Consider the following 18,541-nt stretch of genomic DNA (forward strand, 5'->3'; position numbering starts at 1 on the left):
CACAGGCACCTCATTAAAAGCTGAATTCATCATCTCCCAGCTGCATGACCAACTACACGATTACAGATGAAAACCTTGACATCGTTTCTGTGCTTGCTTTTATGACCTAATCTGTTTCTCACCAAATTCCAGGAATTCTCTCTGTAGTATTATCCAAGAGAAATATAATGTGAGCCATATATGTAACTTTGAATTCTCTGTCGTCACATTAAAAAAGAAAAAAAATAATCAGATGTAATTAGCTTTTGATATATTTTATTTAACTCAATATATCCAAAGTATATTTTAATATATAATCAATATAAATTATACTCTGTTTTACATTATTTTCTCTTGTTTTGATATCTAATGTGTATTTTACATTTATAGTGCCTCTCAATACAGAATCTAAAATTGCCTTAGAAATACTATATATTTCCTAAAATTTCCCATTGTAAACATAGATTGGCATACATGAATTATTGCAAGCATGCTTAAATTTTCCATGATTGAGTCAACTATCAGTTTTAAATTTATATATAATTACAATTAAATACATTTTAAAATTCAGTTCCTCAATTCCATTGGCCACATTGCAACTGCTTAACAGAATTTTAGAATTTATCTGCCTTCTTTACTCCCATCATTATTGCCTTAAGTGAATGCCCTCTTGAACTGTCACAGTAGCCTTCTCACCAATCTTTCTGCTCACAAGGTTCTTCTCCTTTCTAATGCATCTCTGCATTGCCACCAGAACCATTGTGAAATAAAAACTTGGTTATTTCAGCTCCCAGTTTCAAATGTTGCATGGCAGTAGGTCTCTCATCATCTTCAGTTCAAGACATGCCTGTCTGATAATATTTAGCCACCTGTGGCAATAATTGGCTCCTGAGTCAACAGAAGCAGGGAGGGCGAGACACAGAGCCTGACACTCAACCTGTAACTCTCCCTCTTCCCTCTTTGCTCTGCAAGACTGTCTCAGCTCCTCACCTGCTAACAAGGCTGGTCAGGGATGACATACAACTTCCTGCTCAGGCTATCAAATTGAAGTCCCTTTATAATATTTGATAATTTTTTTTCCAGTGCTTATTTGGAATATGGGGAGAAACTGATTTTCTGTTTTCCAAAATTATATATACTATATATAGACACTTAGTAATTTACTGCTCCTGGACAAAGCAAAATCAATTGTCTGGAATAGAATTGGCAAAAAACCCACAAATGCTTACCATTTTTGGAGGTCCTTCTCTCTTTTGTTTTTGGTGGCAGTTTTGTGAACCAGGCAGAATTTTGGATTCATATTAAAGTGTTTAAGTTCTGATGGCAAATCCTTCATTCATGTTGCATACTGTGATGCTGAGTAGCAGCAAGTGTCAAGAGGGTGGGGACTTCTGTCTATTTTATGCAGTGTTGTATTCAGAGTCCAGCTGGAGTCTGGAATTTAGCAAATGAGCAATAAATATTTGTTGAATAATCTTTTGGTTCTAGAAGTTCTGCCAATTTAAACTACATGTGTGCATTCTGAAAATGTTCTGGGAAAATAAATAAGTCAGTGCTGCTCTGGTCAAGGGCATGATCTCCTTCAGGAGAGGTTGGTTGTTTTTCATCTTTAACCTACCCTTAAACAAGGGTTAAAGATGAAAAAATGAGCTAACTACCAGGATATCTCAAATTCATTATGTTGCTTCTTTATAGTTTGGTACCTTGAGTCAAGATTCCGTTGAACCACCCACTTACCTGTTCTTTTGGAGACCACTGACTTTTACTGCAAATAATTAAAAAGCAAAACTCCTTAGCTGGATCTACAGTGAATGCAGTATCTGGGCTTATTTTCCAGCTCTATCCAGCTACTCCCCACTCCAACTCAGACACATTCTCTTTAATATATCCATTCAACATATATCCCTCCTTTTCAAGGCACTTTGAATAGAGGCAAGTGAGACTAGGCTTTTGACCTCAAATATCTTAGAATTTAATAGATAAAGTTTATTCTCATGGCACACTAGCCACAGAATGTAGGCATAGCTGATATTTCAAACCTTCATGATATAGAAGCACAATTAAAGGTTTTTAAACTCTATGAAGACGCTTGTAAGTGTGATGTTTATAAAAGTAACTGATAATCTCATAACTATTCTAACTTTACATTTGTTATCCTATTTAATAGTCATAAAAACCCAAGTAAAGAACATTATCCTCATTTAGTTAATGAGGAAAGGAAGCACAGGTGGCACAGCTGGTCAGCAAAACTAGGAGATGAATGCAGACAGTGTGACCTCAAGTCCATGTGCTAAATAAACCTGTGAGCCTCCATGTGTGGTTCAGGTAAGAGTACAGGAGACAGTCCTTCATCAGCTTATACCCCACAACTCTGCCCATGGTCTATTTAGTGCTTGTAAAGTCAGACCACTTCAGATTTTAGCATACCACACATGACATGAATTACGGAGCATCCCAGATATCAGCTACATGAATTATTTTCTCTAGTTAAATAAACACTGAGAAAGTTACCTGGTTGACTTGTTGCATCAAATATTTTATAGTTATCTAATTAGCTTTTGTAATTAGTTTGATTTGTAAATTTGGGGGGGGCATAATTTCAAAGGCCAAAAAACATAATTTTCCAAAAATATTTGTACCAATAATGACATGACCGTCAGCAAAAATAGACTTCCAGAGTGCCTTTGTTCATGCTCATTTCTTTCTTTGAAATATTTCTACCTCCTCTCACTCCTGCTTGTCCTTCTCTCTTTTCTGGTCTGGTGAGTTTTTATTCATCTTCAAGGCCGGGATCATATATTTCATATATTTGTAAAGGCTTCCTTTGTCCCCTAAGGAAAAACTAATCACGTCCTCCTTGGTACTAACAGAGCACTTTGTTCTTAATTCTATTATATTACTTACCATGGTCATAGTTATTTCTTTATGTGTTCTTTCAGCCTGTTAAATGATGAGCTTATCAAGGTCAGCTACCATGTACAGTGTATCTTTGTTTCTCTGTATTTTCAGGCACTTGTGCAGTGCTTATGAATACATATTATTAATTTTTACTGATGAAGGAATTCAGATGTGAGTGAATGGGGCCTTCCTTTTTGGCTTGCGGCCACATTTCCTTCTTGCTGGTAAACTTCCACTGTGGTGCAGGAACTCACATGAGGAACTCTCTCCTTGGAGCCCAATCTGAGGTAGACTCCCAAAGGGTAATGGTGAAAGCATGTACCACTCTCCCGGGCTCCCTTTTACAACCTATGGAGGCTTGCACGCTCATGGAAGAGGGCAGAATGCAGAGGCCCGTTGTGAAGTAGACTCATTATCTACATGGTATTTTTCTCAGGGAAAAGACTTCCCTCATGTTAGACTATTGACCAGCTCCCACTCCCAGGTTAAAATATTCAGACAGGTAGGCATTTCTCTGAGATTTAGTTTGCTTCTTATCTACTGTCTTCATAATTTTGAGTACATATAATTAAACATCTGTGATATATTTCCCTGCATTCTGACTTGATGAGAAAAGATTAATCCAACTGGACAGTGAAAGAAAAAAAATCCTCCCATGGTAATCAATCCTAATTGATTAGGGTTGTGGAAGGTAATTAACCTCTACTACCCTGGCAATTTGATCATCCTCTTTTTGTTTTTTCTCCTACTGTGCCAATCTCTGACATTTCTTTAAATGATGGAGGTGCAATTGATTCTCTATTTATTAAAATAGTTTTGAAAAAGCACATTTAATTAATGTATATTAAATGTTTGAAGTCTAACAGTTAATTATCTTAAATAAGTTTACACTCTCCCTCTGATATCAGGCTTTCTCCATTCATTGGCTTCATAAGAATAATAGGTAAACAATTCTATTTAGCATCTATTGAATGCTTAGTATGGACCAACTACTGAATGCTCTGCATAAAATTATATTTCATTTAATAGTCACAAGAACTCATTGAGGTATGAATTATCTAAATTTTACAGATAAGCAAACTACATTTTAAAATTATTGACCAAAAACACATAGCTCGTAAGTAACTATTGTGACTTCAAAGGACCATTTTTCTTCTGTGCAAAGGAAAATTTCAGGCTAGCCCAGCTACTTTTTCAAATGATCATACAATCCAAATTACCAATCCTAAATTAGTGAGTCTTTACTATTTTTTGTATTATTAAATTCCTTAAATATGGGCCCCAGCTGGAAATTCTGTGGCCCTCAACACAATGCACTAAAATTACAATAGAGTGCCATGACACAGCGCTTAATAATTATATTAAAATGGGTGGAATTATAGGTATCATTGTTATTTTTTGAAGTGTGTCTTAATGTGGAAATAAGACTATCACAAGAGTATTAGCAATATTTGTAGATGAATATAAAAATAAAGTACAATGCTCTGGAAACTGGCTAGAGTGAAAGCTTTCAGCCTTTCTACAGGTTCTAAATTTAATGCATTAAGCCTAGACAGCTTGACCTACTTTTTTTTTTTTTTTTTTTTTAACCAAAAGGCAGAATAGAGTCTCTGTGTATCTCAGCATGTAAATGAGGGGGGAGAAAGGGAATTTGTCTATTGCTTAGAGCTCTTGCTGATTGGACATCTTCCCGACAGGAGAGTTCAAAGGAAAAGTATGTCATCCTGTTCATTATTGTTAATTAGCGGTAAAAGCAAGGGTTTGGGGGCTCCATATCCCACAGGGCATCAGCAGAGAAATGGGGTTGAAATTTTAGCAGTTATATGTGAAGTAAGGTCAGACAACCTGCCATGTAGGTATCAGAACTGAGTTCATTTGATCTTTAAAAGACAGGCACTGCAGAGACGTTTCACATGTAGAAAGAAAAAAATTGTAAATTCTAGCTCCCCTGCTAATGCCTAATTCACAACCAGTAGTTGGTTGGTTATTTGTAACTGGCTATTGTAAAGGGTGTGGAATAAATGAAGTGGCTGGGGGTGCTTTTTGGCATTTGAAGTTGCAGCATAAATATTGTTCATGATTATATGAGGAACATACTGCATCCATCAGCTTCATAATTAACTAGCTTTTCAGTGAACTTTCTCTTCAGTAAACTGTATTTCTGTTATTTAACTGCTCTTTTTTATTGACTAGGTTTTTTTTTTTTTTTTGGATTCTTCTTTCTAGACATAAACTGGATTCAATAGATTAGTGATGCATAGAATTGGGTCTGGCAAAGCCAATAATATTTTATGACAGGCTGTTCAGAGGGAGTTGAATTTTATCTGTTGTCTTTTGTCTCTATTTACTTTTCCAGAATAAGACAATATTTTTAATAAATTTTATTTTCTTAGATCATAAAAGCACTTATTGAAAATATTAAATATGATGATAAGAATAGTAAAAACTGCCTATAATATGACCAGCCTTTTTATTGTGGTGTCTAAAATTTTAATCTTCAATTTTAAGCATATATGCATATACTTCTTTTCTGTCATATGCATATGTAAATAGGTGAATATGCTGACACACTTGAACAGTCTTTAAAAAGACAAAATCTTTTCATAGGATGAATACTATTCTGCACCTTGATTTTTCTCATTTAGTGTATTTTTGGACATCTTTCTACTTTAGAGCATATATTTTTCATATTTGCCTCATAGGATTCTACTGCATACATATACTAAACTTTAGCAAACCATTCCCTAATGATGGGTATTTTCAGAATTTTTAGTATTATCAAGTATTTAAAAATTTTTACTCTTGAAAAATATTTCACGTATATTAATATATATTTTTAGGAAGATAAATTCCTATAAGCAGAACCACTATATTTATTGCAGAGCTGTCCTTCAAGAAAATTTTACTCTTGAACACTCTCACTATCAAGTACATAAGGATGTCACAAACTGGGGCATTGTAATATAAAGACAAACTGGCCTCATTATTTCTTAAGCCACTGTGCATCATAGAATGACTTTCCTTTCTGGCCTATTTGATTTGAGTGTGTTTACATTTTAATAATTACCCTGCTTTAGAGGTGATACCAAACCTCCATTAGCTTCAGTCTGTTTTTTTCATATTCTTACAGCATTCACAGAATAGCAATAGGCTGAGGATGCCAGATAACACGTTCACAAATCATGGGATTCTTTTTAGGAAAGCGGCAACTGCACAGCTTCCTGGGATGAGCCAGGCAGGCAAGAGGTTAATGTCCCAGTGGGAGGCAGAACTTGTTTAGGAGTCTGCCTTGTGTTCTTCACCTTTTACACATCCCATAAGTCTTAATTTTGCCCCTAGTCACTTCTTATTTTGATCATGCAGTCCTCAGGAATTGTGCAACAGCAGTGGAACGTGACAGGCTTTTAAATGTGTTAATATTGTCAGCATTATTGTGGTTAATCTTAATATAACAAACGGAGTAAAAACAGATGTGTTCTGTTATTAAGCGTTTAGTAAGGCATGGATGTCTTAGCTCTTGATAGCCCATTAAAGGGACAAAGTTCTCAAGCTCAAGAGTGCAGATTCCATCAAGGGACTAGCTCATATGTTGTGTGGCATTTGATATTGCCTGAGATTAAATTGAAAGGAAGTGAGATGTCAGAAGAGAAAAAAAGGATGATGTAGCTCTTTATGTTTTTCAGATTCTATACGTGATTTTTTACTTCAGTCTTATGGTATCTACTGTGAGCTAATTCACAGCTGATAGATCCGCGTTTAAAATTTGAGAATGTTTTGGTTGGGTTTGTCAAAATTTTTTATTAGTAATGCATAAGTACAATTTAAACATGTGACATAGAACCAAAATGATAGTTTTTCTTTGAACTTTTAAAATTTGTTTCTAAGGTACTATTACCTCGAGTTTGACTAATGAAAGGTAAAATTAAAATATGTAACTAAGGTGTTTGATAGGCACTAAGAATATTAGCTAATGCGTGGCTATCTATATCATATTCACTAACATATTTAATAGCAGAACAGATGCATCTTGCTATGGTAACACATGGTACTGAGCAGCAGGGAGTCCCATTTGACAAGTCAGTTTTTATTTTATTTCTTTATCCCAAAACCTTCTCTAATAATCTCCGATTTCATGTGTTTTGATTTGTTAGGCAGCAAGAAGATAAGAGGGATGCTGTTCTCTGCTGTTTGTTTCCAACAGGTTGTTTGGCTTCAAGATACAAAGCCCGTGAGATTCTGAAATAAAATAACTGGGCAAGATTGGGTAATTTACTCCACACATAACTACGTAATACAATATGTGTACCCAGTACAAAATGGGTAGAGTATCATCTTCAAGGAATATGGGTCATGTGGTAGCTTCAGATTAGTGGGAAAATTCTAGTAACAAGCTTCTCAGTATTAGTTATGTGGTAAGCAGGTTATTTAAGTGTGATGATTTGTATATACCCTATAGTTGCCTTTCTTAACTAGCAATAAGTCTTGTCAGCAGAGATACCCAAGGGAAATGGGGGTTGTTTGGTGTTGCAAGATTTGCTCTCTGAGGATCAGTTATTTGGAGCTTTCCATGAGCTATTTTACAAGCCTTTAATTGCTATGTCTAGAAAAAAACACCTGATATACATTCTAAAGCTAAAATAAGATGACTGTCTAGCTAATGTATTTTGAGATTCACAGAAATATGTGGAATTGATAATGGTCCATTTAAAATGGGTTTTACCAAAGATCTGTACAGCTATATTGAAAGTTGAAAGATTGTTGAAATCGGATACATCTTATTAAATTTCAAGGATTTCTGTTGTGTTTTGTATGGTGAAGGAATGATAGCAGCCTGGAATCTAAAATGTAAAAATGCTTGGTTCAAATCATACGGACTTTTCTAATACAATTATCGGCTATCTGGACAAGACAAAGCAATTGTAGTTTGAGATGTTCGTTTTTTCTGACCATCTCCTTGAGCAGTGTTTTCATAATTGTCAACCAGGATCTTTTCAAGTGTTAATGATATTAGCTTTTTCTTGGCTCCATAACTATTATGCACAATCTGTCTTTGCCTTGACAGTCCACACTAATTCAATGAACTTGGGGAAGCTGTTTAGGCCTACACATCTGGGAGTATTCATTTCTTTCCATTGTGGGAGTGAAGTGTTTCCCCCACTTCACATTTCACTCTGCTGTAATGGGGAAGCTCAGGAGGCCATGGCTGGGGAGTTGGGAAAAATGATTATGTGTTCTGTTACTGTGACTCATAATTCACTATAAGCCTATCTTTAAGAAGATATTCCTGGAGTTCCCATCATGGCTCAGCAGAAACGAATCTGACTAGCATCCATGAGACACAATATTGATCCCTGGCCTTGCTCAGTGGGTTAAGGATCTGGCGATGCCATGAGCTGTGGTGTAGCTCACAGATGCAGCTCCCATTTAGTGTTGCTGTGGTGTAGGCTGGTGGCTACCTCTCCAATTCAACCCCTAGCCTGAGGACCTCCATGTACTGCAGGGGCGGCCCTAAAAAGACAAAAAAAAATGAAAAAGAAAATATTCCTAAATGGGTGGTCATTTCAACATCTGTTTTCTGGCCAATGAGACTGAAGAGCTCTAAGTAGGATAATAGGATAAGAGATTTGCAAACTCTTAATCTAACCTGTTTTTTTCTCTTTTACATGTACTAATGCTATGGCATCTTAATAGTCATTTATGTCACACTTTGATTTGCATTTCACTTCATGTACACCTAAACTCATAGGGCTTTTTTCATCACCCAGACTTGATGACAAGACAAATTATTTTTTGGTAAAATGCTCATATTTTGACTATCTTAGTGTTTTTATTTCAGAACCCAGAGGAACAGTCTTATGTGCTAATCAGAATGTCATTCTCCCCCCAAACTGGTACATAGAAAGTTGATATTTGAAATAGTGAAAACTGTGTGGATAATTTACTGATATAGCACAATCACAGAATAAATTATCATCTTTGAGGAATTCCAGAGTTATTTAGATGGCAGGAGAGCTAGATGTAGCTATTTTTCTTCTGCTGTGCCTGATGGAGAGATGGATCTAAGGTCATTTGAATATAATGAAAGCAGGTCACTCTAATATAAAGTTCAAATGACCCTTTGAAATATGATAACTGTTCAATTGGAGAAATAAAACCTGTAGTCACTGGAGTTGAGTGTATTTGGAACATCAGAATGAAATCTAAATTCATTGGCAATAAAGAAGAAAAAAATTAAAGGTTGTTGGTATGTCTTTTAAAACTATTTCCAGGAACTTCTTGGTGGTGCAGCAGGCTAAGGATCCAGTGTTTTCACTGCTATGGCTTGGGCTGTAACTGTGGTCGGGGTTCAATCCCTGGCCTGGAATTTCCACATGCCTCAGAAAAGACCAGGGGAAGAAAAAACTGTTTCAAAAGCATAAAGTTGAATATTTTGGAAAGGGTACCCCGTGACTACTTTGTTTTGCATAGAGAAAATAGGAATCTCTAGGTTTTTAAATTAAGGTCCTCTAAACTGTCACTAGATACAGAGTTGATGTTTTTAGATCCCTGATAAGTTTCAGAACTTGGAAAGGCAGTTCACCCAGAATTTCATTTATATTCTAACCCCTAATCAAGAACTAAAGATATTTTAAGCTTTAGAAAGGAAATAGATCACACGGCTTATAAGCTATGGCTTATGAAAGGTTTAGATTCTATCTCAGTATCCAAGACTCCAAAGTTTCTTTCCAAAACTCTGGGAGTGGAGGATGCTATAATTATTGTAGTTGGGTATTAAGCATGCTGATGGACTTTGGCATCTGAGAGAAAAAGAGAACCTAAGGAGAATACATTCAAGTCTCTAATGTGGTGGATATTATTCTATTCTGAGAGAATCATCACATTGTATGGAGATAATGGGGTTCATACCAGGACCAGGTAGATCTCACCAGAAGGATGTTTAGAGCTAATGCACACCCAATCCCTGGAGGCAGGGAGTCTTTCATTCATTTATGAATCATTTATTGTGGACCTTAAAGTACACAGAACCTTGTAGAATCTTGTTGGGTTTTTTTGGGAGACAATGTGACTAAGATATTGTATATACTTCAATAAAATTGAAGAATACTAAGCATGGGCATTTAAAGAAAGCATTTTAAAATAATGTAATACAGACAATGATAGAAGTGCAGAAACTTACAGTAGTAGCATAAAGGAAGGAACCGTGAATTTTGCTTTTACACTTCAGAGGAACTTTTGTAGAGGATGTAGTGTCAGGTATGTATGGATAAGGAGTTTGCCAAATATGTAAAAATCAAAATAGGGGACCATCAGAAATAATATAAGCTAAGGTTAAATACACCATGGGATGTCTTATTAATTGCATACCTTAGACTATAGCCCAGAGTAGACATCACAAATGTTTTCAGAATGCATAGTTAAATGAGAGTTATCTTATCTAGTTTTTCAATAGCAATAACTTAGACTGAAAGAAAAGGAGCACAAATATGTTATCAAGTTTGCAATTAGTGGTATACTACAAAGACACTTAAGGTAACAACATAAAGCTTTACTGTAAGTATCTTTCAGAACAATACTCTGGGTCATCAAGGTTGTAAAGATGACCTTCAACCAGACATTCAGGTGACATACATGCTGCACAGACCCACACAGTATGCAGTATTCCAAGCTATCCTGGAGCATCTTCTTTGGGTCCCTATTTTTATTAGTTCTGTCCTTCTCTGTAGACATTTCAGAAAGATGATCTAAATTGAGAGTTGAACCCCTATTTATAGAACATTTTGTATAATTACATGCTTAGATAAAAAGTTTTAAAGTAAGTAATTGGAGTTCCTGCTGAGGCACAGTGGGTTAAGAATCTGACTGCAGCACTTCAAGTCACTGTGGAGGTTCAGGCTTGATCCCTGGCCCAGCTCAGTGGGTTAAAGGATCTGGTATTGCTGGAGTTGTAGTGTAGGTTGCAGCTGCAGCTCAAATCCAATCCCTGGCCCAGGAACTTCCATTGCCATGGATGTAGCCATTAAAAAAAAAAAAAAAAAAAAAAAAAAAGTTTTAGAGTAGGTAATTATAAATAAGTGAAGGTCCTGTGGCTTTAAGGATTTTTCCAGGCTGTTTTTTCCAATCACTTGGTGCTCAACTAATTCAGTGGGCACTGATAAAGCAATAGCAATGGTATGGGATTATGCTTCGTATTTTCCTGTAGTTGTGATATGCACATAGAGCACACACTCTCTGGTAATTTTTAAAGATGTGATTGAAAATAAATTTACCATTTTTTTAAACAGTCTTTGGTGTTCTTAACATTACCAAAAATTATTCTGAAAAATATATTTAATGCAGTGCTCATAATCAAGGATTAGGAGAAAAACTATGGAGAATATCAATGGTATTAGGAAGCCCTGCTTATTATGCTATATCTGTTTTGCTACAACAACACTTCTGATCCCTTTCTAATTACCATATTAATCTTCACTAGTGTCTGACCCAGGTGTTATGCCAGGATTGCCAGGAACATGACAAGTTTACTGCCTTTGACCCTTCGAGACATTACTAAGAAGCTGTTTTTGCTACATCTTTTGGAGGCTGCCAATACATAAAATAGGTTCTGTCATAGATATTTCTTTACTTTTTAAAAATAATAATGATATTTCACAATACACTCTGTGTAATTTAAACCTTGCTACTTATTCTTAACTGAATTCTCTGCTTTGAGGACAGCAGGTGCATCTTTGGCATCCCCCAAATCTGAAATCTACTTTTTGAAATTATGTTAACACAATGCCATTGATCATCAAAACCTGACTTGAACTTTCTACTCTACAACATACACAGAAAATTAATGTGGCAGTTCTCTTGTTCCCGGAGGCTGTGGTTTCCTGAGCTCAATAAAGCAGTCTGAATTTTTTTTTTTAATGTCTTAAAAAGAGAAAGCCAAAAACAAGGAAATGTCTTTTGGCATGTCTTAGTCTTTCTGCCTTTACATTTTCTAAAAAATGTGGATCTTTGTTTTCATTTGGTACCATGAGCCTGAAAATAAAATGTGACTCAAAGAGATTAATAATTCTGTTTTCTAATTCTAGTTCATAAATAAAGATATATGGCTTGAAGCCTGTGGGAGTAAAAACTCCTTATGCACCTTCAAAATCGACAGTTTTTAACCAGTCCAAAATTTTTGGACCCGTCCTCCCATACCATGTTGCTATTTCAAAGTAGAGCATCCAATTTGAATAGATATATCATAATATTTATAAGCACCAAAACAGTTAGAATCTAGGCACAATTTATGAACTCATTTGGCTGTAAAATATTTTAAAAAGAACTTTTCTGACATCATTTTCTCTCTGCTTCTACTCCCTCCATTTTTTTGGTACTAGCAGTATATTTAGTTTCTTTAAATATTTAATCAATTTAATCTGAGGTTTAGCAACTCTCATTTGTGAAATTAACTATTTTTGATAATTTATTGATAGATGTTTTATTCTCTGAAGAATTACCCGATATGATTAAAATATTCAAATTATAAATTTGGGCAGACTTCCTGTCTAATGTACCTGATATTATAACTTCTTTTAACTGTTCTATTTCTAAAACTTTTTTTCCCAAAAAAGAATGGTTTGTTGCTCTTGATTTTAGTACCTACACCATCTGAATATTAACTGGGGAACCTGAAGAACTCTGCTAATTATGTGCTTGCTAGAATTTTCTTTGGAGAATTCTCTTTGCATAGGATGTTATAGTTGACCATGCTATAGGATACATGCTGTTGAACTGAAGAATAGACAAAAATATCACTTGGTAAATTGAATTATTAATGATAATTCCTTAATTCAGATTGTCTTGATTCTCTTATTATTAAATGATGATCTCATATTTTACATAGTTTTAGAGTTCAAAGAATTCTATACAAAATCTTTAAAACCCCAAAAGACACAGAAAACAGTTTTTAATGTTCATATTTCATGAATAGGAAAGTAGGCCTAAAGAGTACAAAAGATATGATTAGTAAGAGGATGAACAATGACCAAAACTCAGATCTTATGGTTTCAATTCAGTTACTTTTCTACCATTCTTTAATTGGTAAATGTTTCCCCCTAATACTCCTTGACTGAGGTCATCTTAGGTACAGGGATCTGTAATAGTCACACTTAATAAGGGTCTCACATTATAGGACGTGAATGTGAATGGAATTCATTTGTTGATCTTGAAGAAGCACATTGACCCATAACATATGATCTTTATTTATAAGTACCCCTATTTAAAAATGTACCTCAAGGGTATAATAAAAGCATTCAATTATTTGCTTTCAGAAATCCTTACAATAACCTTTTTTTCTTTTAATATGAGACTAGAAAGAGGTCAGCATATTCAATCAGAGGGGAAAATGGGAGTAGGATTGGGTTGGAGGTAGAAGGTAAAGGGACAATAATACCATTGTAAGAAAAACATGAAATACTCATCAGAAAAAAAATAATTTTAACACTTGGGAGAATATAGAAAGGTAATTACATAAATGAAGTATTACCTGAAATGGATTTTGTGAGGGTTATAGCCTCCTATCTCATTTCTCTGATATGTAGAATTCAGGTAATGCTCTGGCTGCAAATCAGTGACCTGGCTATATTAAACTGAACTGAGTCCTAGCCATGTGGCATATTTCATTTCATCTTGCATCAGTTTATAAAATCAGGCTAATAATACTCCCCTATCTACCTCACTGAATTATTCTGAAGATCCAATGAAATAGGGGATGTGAATGTACTTTGGAACATTAAAAGCATTGCAGTGCCACATAACGCTATATGATTTCCTAAAATCATGCCAAAAAGCACTTTCATTATCTTGTAGTCAGACTTTGTGAAAATATAATGTAGGACATGTTATGACTTCTGCATGAAATCTAGAGAGATATGCTTAAGAAACTTTTAAGAAAAATCAGAAGAGTTAAGCTTCAATATTTAAAAGTTGGAGGTGCCTAGAATGAAGACTGTGTTCAAATTATCTTAAAAATACTATTTTATAAGTAGGACTCTTTTTCTACACCTGCTGAAATCCCTACTGATTTTGTTGCTGTTGCTTGTATTAGTGATGTTAATGATACAGACTTTTCCTGGCAAACATGATCCGAATTATTTGATAATCTATCCATTTAATACTGAAACTATGGAAAATAAAGTTGCAGGTAGATTTGGAAAGAGCTGAAAAGATTTAGTCTTACAGATTTGCTGATATCTCTTATGCAAGCCACTTGAAAAAGATAGACGTTTACTCAAGATAATCCCATTTAGAGGCAATAATGCTATACTCAGCAATGGTATATGGTCCTATTTATAGTGAGAGATTCTCTAGTTCTTCCTAAAAAGTCTTGTCTTTGCCCTGTCCTGATGAAAGTTATCTAATATTTTGAATGAAAATATAGGACATTTTGTTATACAATATATAAATTAGATGAGTTTTAGCATCAGTGTGAGTGTCCCAAGCAGGAATGAAGTGTCAAATCCAAAACATCAGATCCACAACTATAAAAAGGCCTGCGTTTGAATATAACACAAAATAAACAACAAACAAATAAGCTTTTATATCTTAGTGATCAACGTAATGTTAATCTAAGTCAGTAGTGTTCTGAGCCTATTGAGTAAAATGAATCAGTTTTAGGATGCATTGAGTTTTAAAAAGATGAATGTGATGAATTCCCCTTATGTATACTGATCACTCTGCGGAAGTTTTATGAATTGTTCTCTTTGTCACATTTCCCAAATGTAATATCTGCAGAAGTGAACAAGGAGAAAATGAGAAAACATGAGGCTAGGTTAGATTGTAGAATCATCCAAGAAGTTGGAGGGAACCACGATTCTTGGTTAGGAGCCCCAAAGGAGAGAACTGGAACAAGTAGGTAACAGCTTAAGGAGACATTATAATTAATTTACTTGGAGAAATATTTAATAGTTACAGGGGTTTAGAGATAGAATTGAATGCCTCAAGAGGTAGTAAGTACTGAAAATCCCCTTAGTGGGGAATCTGAAATTAAAGCATTCGCTAGCTACTGGACAGAGGGACCTCCAAATCCTATTATATTTTCTTGTTATTCTATTATATTGAATTAATATATCAATTATAGCAGCAATTAAAAAGCTATAAGTGACATACAAACTTAAATGTATGGAGAGTGAGATTTGCCATTGTTGTTCTGCAAACTATATATTCACCCATGATTTTACTTTCCTGTCCTTTCTTACATTTTTTTTTTTTTTCTGTCTTTTTGTCTTTCTAGGGCCACACCTGCAGCATATGGAGTTTCCCAGGTTAGGGATCCAATCATAGCCGTAGCCACTGGCCTAAGCCACAACCACCTGTCCTTTCTTATATTCTTAAAGTCATATTGCTTTTACTCCTTCATTCAAGACATTCATTTAACAAGATATAAATGTTCAACAAAGTGCTGATCAAATGCAGTGTGTAAAATCTTAATCATGTGCAGATTCTGCATAAGAGAAACTTTTGTCTGTCTTGTTAGTATATTCATGTACATATATATGCAATATGTATATATATATATATTTGTTCAATTAATAAAGATTGCCTAATCTGACAATTAATTTTACAGATACTAAGACACAGAAAGCTAAATATTTTTTCCCACCACAGTGTTAGAGAGTGTCCTATTAGAGACCAGGTGCAGATGTCAGGCACCCTTGGTCCTACTTACTGTTCTTGGCCACTGTTACTCAAATTATAGTCCTTGGGCTCTCAGGTGTGTACAACACTGTCCTACTTGGGTACTTAAGTGTGTGCAACACTGCGCTAATGTCAAATGGCAACAATTAGCTCCTGCGGGCTGTCGTATTGATGTTGATTTCTATTAATCCTTAAAAAAGTCAGAACATTTCTTAAGGGAATTAGTAACTGGGAAAGCATGTCATAGAGGGCATGTTAACAGTATTACAATTTTTTAAGGTGTTTCTCAAACTATAGTCAACAAGGACATTCTTAGAGTTTGGAAATTCTCACAGTTGAAATTCTCACTATCATAAAGACTTGGAGCAGGTCCCCACCTGACCCTTGCAGAGAGAGCAATTCATATTTGGCTTAAGTTTGCCCTTGGAAATTTGTATCATGCAAGCAAACTGAAAGGTTAAAGAAACAGAGTGGTGTCGACGAAGGCATTTCATTCTTCTCTCTACTCCTTTTTCAGATTATCTACGTAGCATATTTTTTTATCCTACAAATACTGCTCTTTTTCCTTTGCTTCCTTCACTTGAATAAAGAGGATATTGACATCCAACACCACCCTCAACTTCTTTTCCCATTTTTGATACAAGAGACTTATGTATTTGCCATATATTCAAATAATAGTTGTTTTTTGAGAACCTTTAAGTTTTGGTAATTTCTTAGGGGAATAAAACCCCTCTAGAGACAAAATTGGTGCCTTCACAAGAATTAAGTTGTAGGGTCAGATATAGTCCTTCAAAATAAGCTGTTTATCTAAAGGGGAGTAGTAATGTAATGAGTGAAATAATCTTTAGGATAAAAATGCTAATATGATCTTTTCTAGGCAAATGTTTATTTCTTTGCAAATTTGAAGTATATTTTGATCACTAGTTTGAAACTGCTCTTCTCTTTGATTTTCTACTTTCCAAGATTTTCTGTGACATTTACAATGAAATTAGTACTATGAGTTAAAACTTAAAAACAGATTACTCACAAACTTTATTATTTTTTTTTTTTTGTCTTTTTTTGTCTTTTTGTTGTTGTTGTTGTTGTTGCTATTTCTTGGGCCGCTCCCGCGGCATATGGAGGTTCCCAGGCTAGGGGTCTAATCGGAGCTGTAGCCACCAGCCTACGCCAGAGCCACAGCAATGCGGGATCCAAGCCGCGTCTGCAACCTACACCACAGCTCACGGCAACGCTGGATCGTTAACCCACTGAGCAAGGGCAGGGACCGAACCCGAAACCTCATGGTTCCTAGTCGGATTCGTTAACCACTGCGCCACGACGGGAACTCCACAAACTTTATTTTTAATTCTTTTTTGTTTTGTTTTGTTTTGGTTCTCGGAAAGTGTGCTCAGTGCTCAGTGAATCGCAGACTTGTAAATTAGATCCTAAGGGAATTGTTTGAAGGACAGGAATGTAGAGTGGATTCAGTTTGCTAGTAAGCAGACTTTTTAGTGTAACTCTTAAGGCCTTTGTATTGATTTGCAACCATGAGTGAGCAACAGGGATATGTAGGATTTAAAAGCAATGCAATTGCAGAATATTCCTGAAATTCTCAAACATCATGTTTATTAAATGAAAGAGAAGCAAATTACTGCTCCTTCTTTTCCCTTTCTTTCTTCTTGATGAGGTAATATTATTACACATCAAAATAAGTCTAGTTGATTGACTAAGAGATATTTGGCATTTAGAATTCAGAGTGATAAATGCTAGGTATATAATTGATACTGTGGGACTTTTCCAATAGAAAAACATACTGTACTGATATTCAAATTAGTTCTAAACTTTATTATGCTATCTTTTTTCGTGTATATATAATAGTAGACTTAAGCTTACAAATATAAAAGACTTTATAGATTCAATATATATGAAAATAGATATTTACAATTGTGCATTTGATTTTTTGCTATTACATTAGAAATCATAAGCATATTATATATTTTATTATCTTCTAATATCGAAATTATATAATTTAGATTGCATCTGTTGATAAAAAAGTGTTATGAATACTTTCCAGTGTTACAAATATTTTCTTTTTCTTTTTTTTTTTTTTGCTATTTAGAGCTGTGCCAGCAGCATATGGAGGTTCCCAGCCTAGGGGTCAAATTGCAGCTACAGCTGCTGGCCTACGCCACGTCCATAGCAACTCGGGAGCTGGGCTACATCTGCTACCCTCACCACAGCTCATGGCAATGCTGGATCCTTACCCACTGAGTGAGCCCAGAGATTGAACCTGCATCCTCATGGACCCTAGTTGGGTTCATTAACTGCTGAGCCATGAAGGGAACTCTCAGTGTTATGAATATTTTCATTTTTAACTGCAAATAGCTGATAATCAAATGTTATTTTACATTTTGATTTCCATATGTACTATCAAATTTAGGAGAAATCAGAATCTTATATAATGTGCAGATATACATATGGTTGTCTGTGTATGTTTCTATGTTCACTGAACCCATCTAACAATCTGGGGAGAAATTTTTAGTGGTTCTTATGGTTAATTGACATATTGACCCTTCTTACGTCAGGTCTAAGAAAAACCTTCCTCAACCAGTTTTCTTCCAATATAAAGTTTTGCTTGAATCTAGTGGCTGCTTTTTAATTATTTTTAAATGAGCTTAATATGTTTCAATTTTATCACAAGCCATTTAGAGTAATGGATAATGATAAATTCAGAAGTTTTCTTTTCTTTTTTTTTTTTAAAAAGGTGGGAACCTGGAGACTCAAGGTCTCAGGGACCAAGAGCGCCACCTCAAGAAACCACACTGCTTTTTTGTTGTTGTCTTTTTGCCATTTCTAGGGCTGCTCCCCTGGCATATGGAGGTTCCCAGGCTAGGGGTCGAATCGGAGCTGTAGCCACTGGCCTACACCAGAGCCACAGCAATGCAGGATCTGAAAAAGTTTTCTTTTTAATGGCACTTAACTTATTTATCAGTGCATTAATCTTGTTTAGGAATGT

At 35.2% G+C, this 18,541-nt stretch overlaps 1 protein-coding gene and 1 long non-coding RNA gene across 51 annotated transcripts in view; one reads left to right on the plus strand and one right to left on the minus strand.

Annotated features, from left to right (window-relative positions):
- The window catches only part of LOC146404813 (uncharacterized), a 34,942-nt gene extending 33,604 nt beyond the window's left edge, over positions 1-1,338 (minus strand). Inside the window, exon 1 of the long non-coding RNA XR_014841973.1 lies at positions 1,209-1,338. This is a non-coding gene — a long non-coding RNA (uncharacterized LOC146404813). The remainder of the gene's footprint in view (positions 1-1,208) is intronic.
- NRXN1 (neurexin 1) overlaps positions 1-18,541 on the plus strand; it is a 1,114,648-nt gene that overhangs the window by 805,266 nt on the left and 290,841 nt on the right. The gene's annotated exons all lie outside the window — the stretch shown is intronic.

This window comes from Sus scrofa, chromosome 3 (assembly GCF_054392235.1).
Source record: "Sus scrofa isolate SSC_HxYL_T2T_F1_AM1 chromosome 3, Sscrofa_HxYL_maternal_Yorkshire_Landrace_v2.0, whole genome shotgun sequence".
Taxonomy (NCBI): domain Eukaryota; kingdom Metazoa; phylum Chordata; class Mammalia; order Artiodactyla; family Suidae; genus Sus; species Sus scrofa.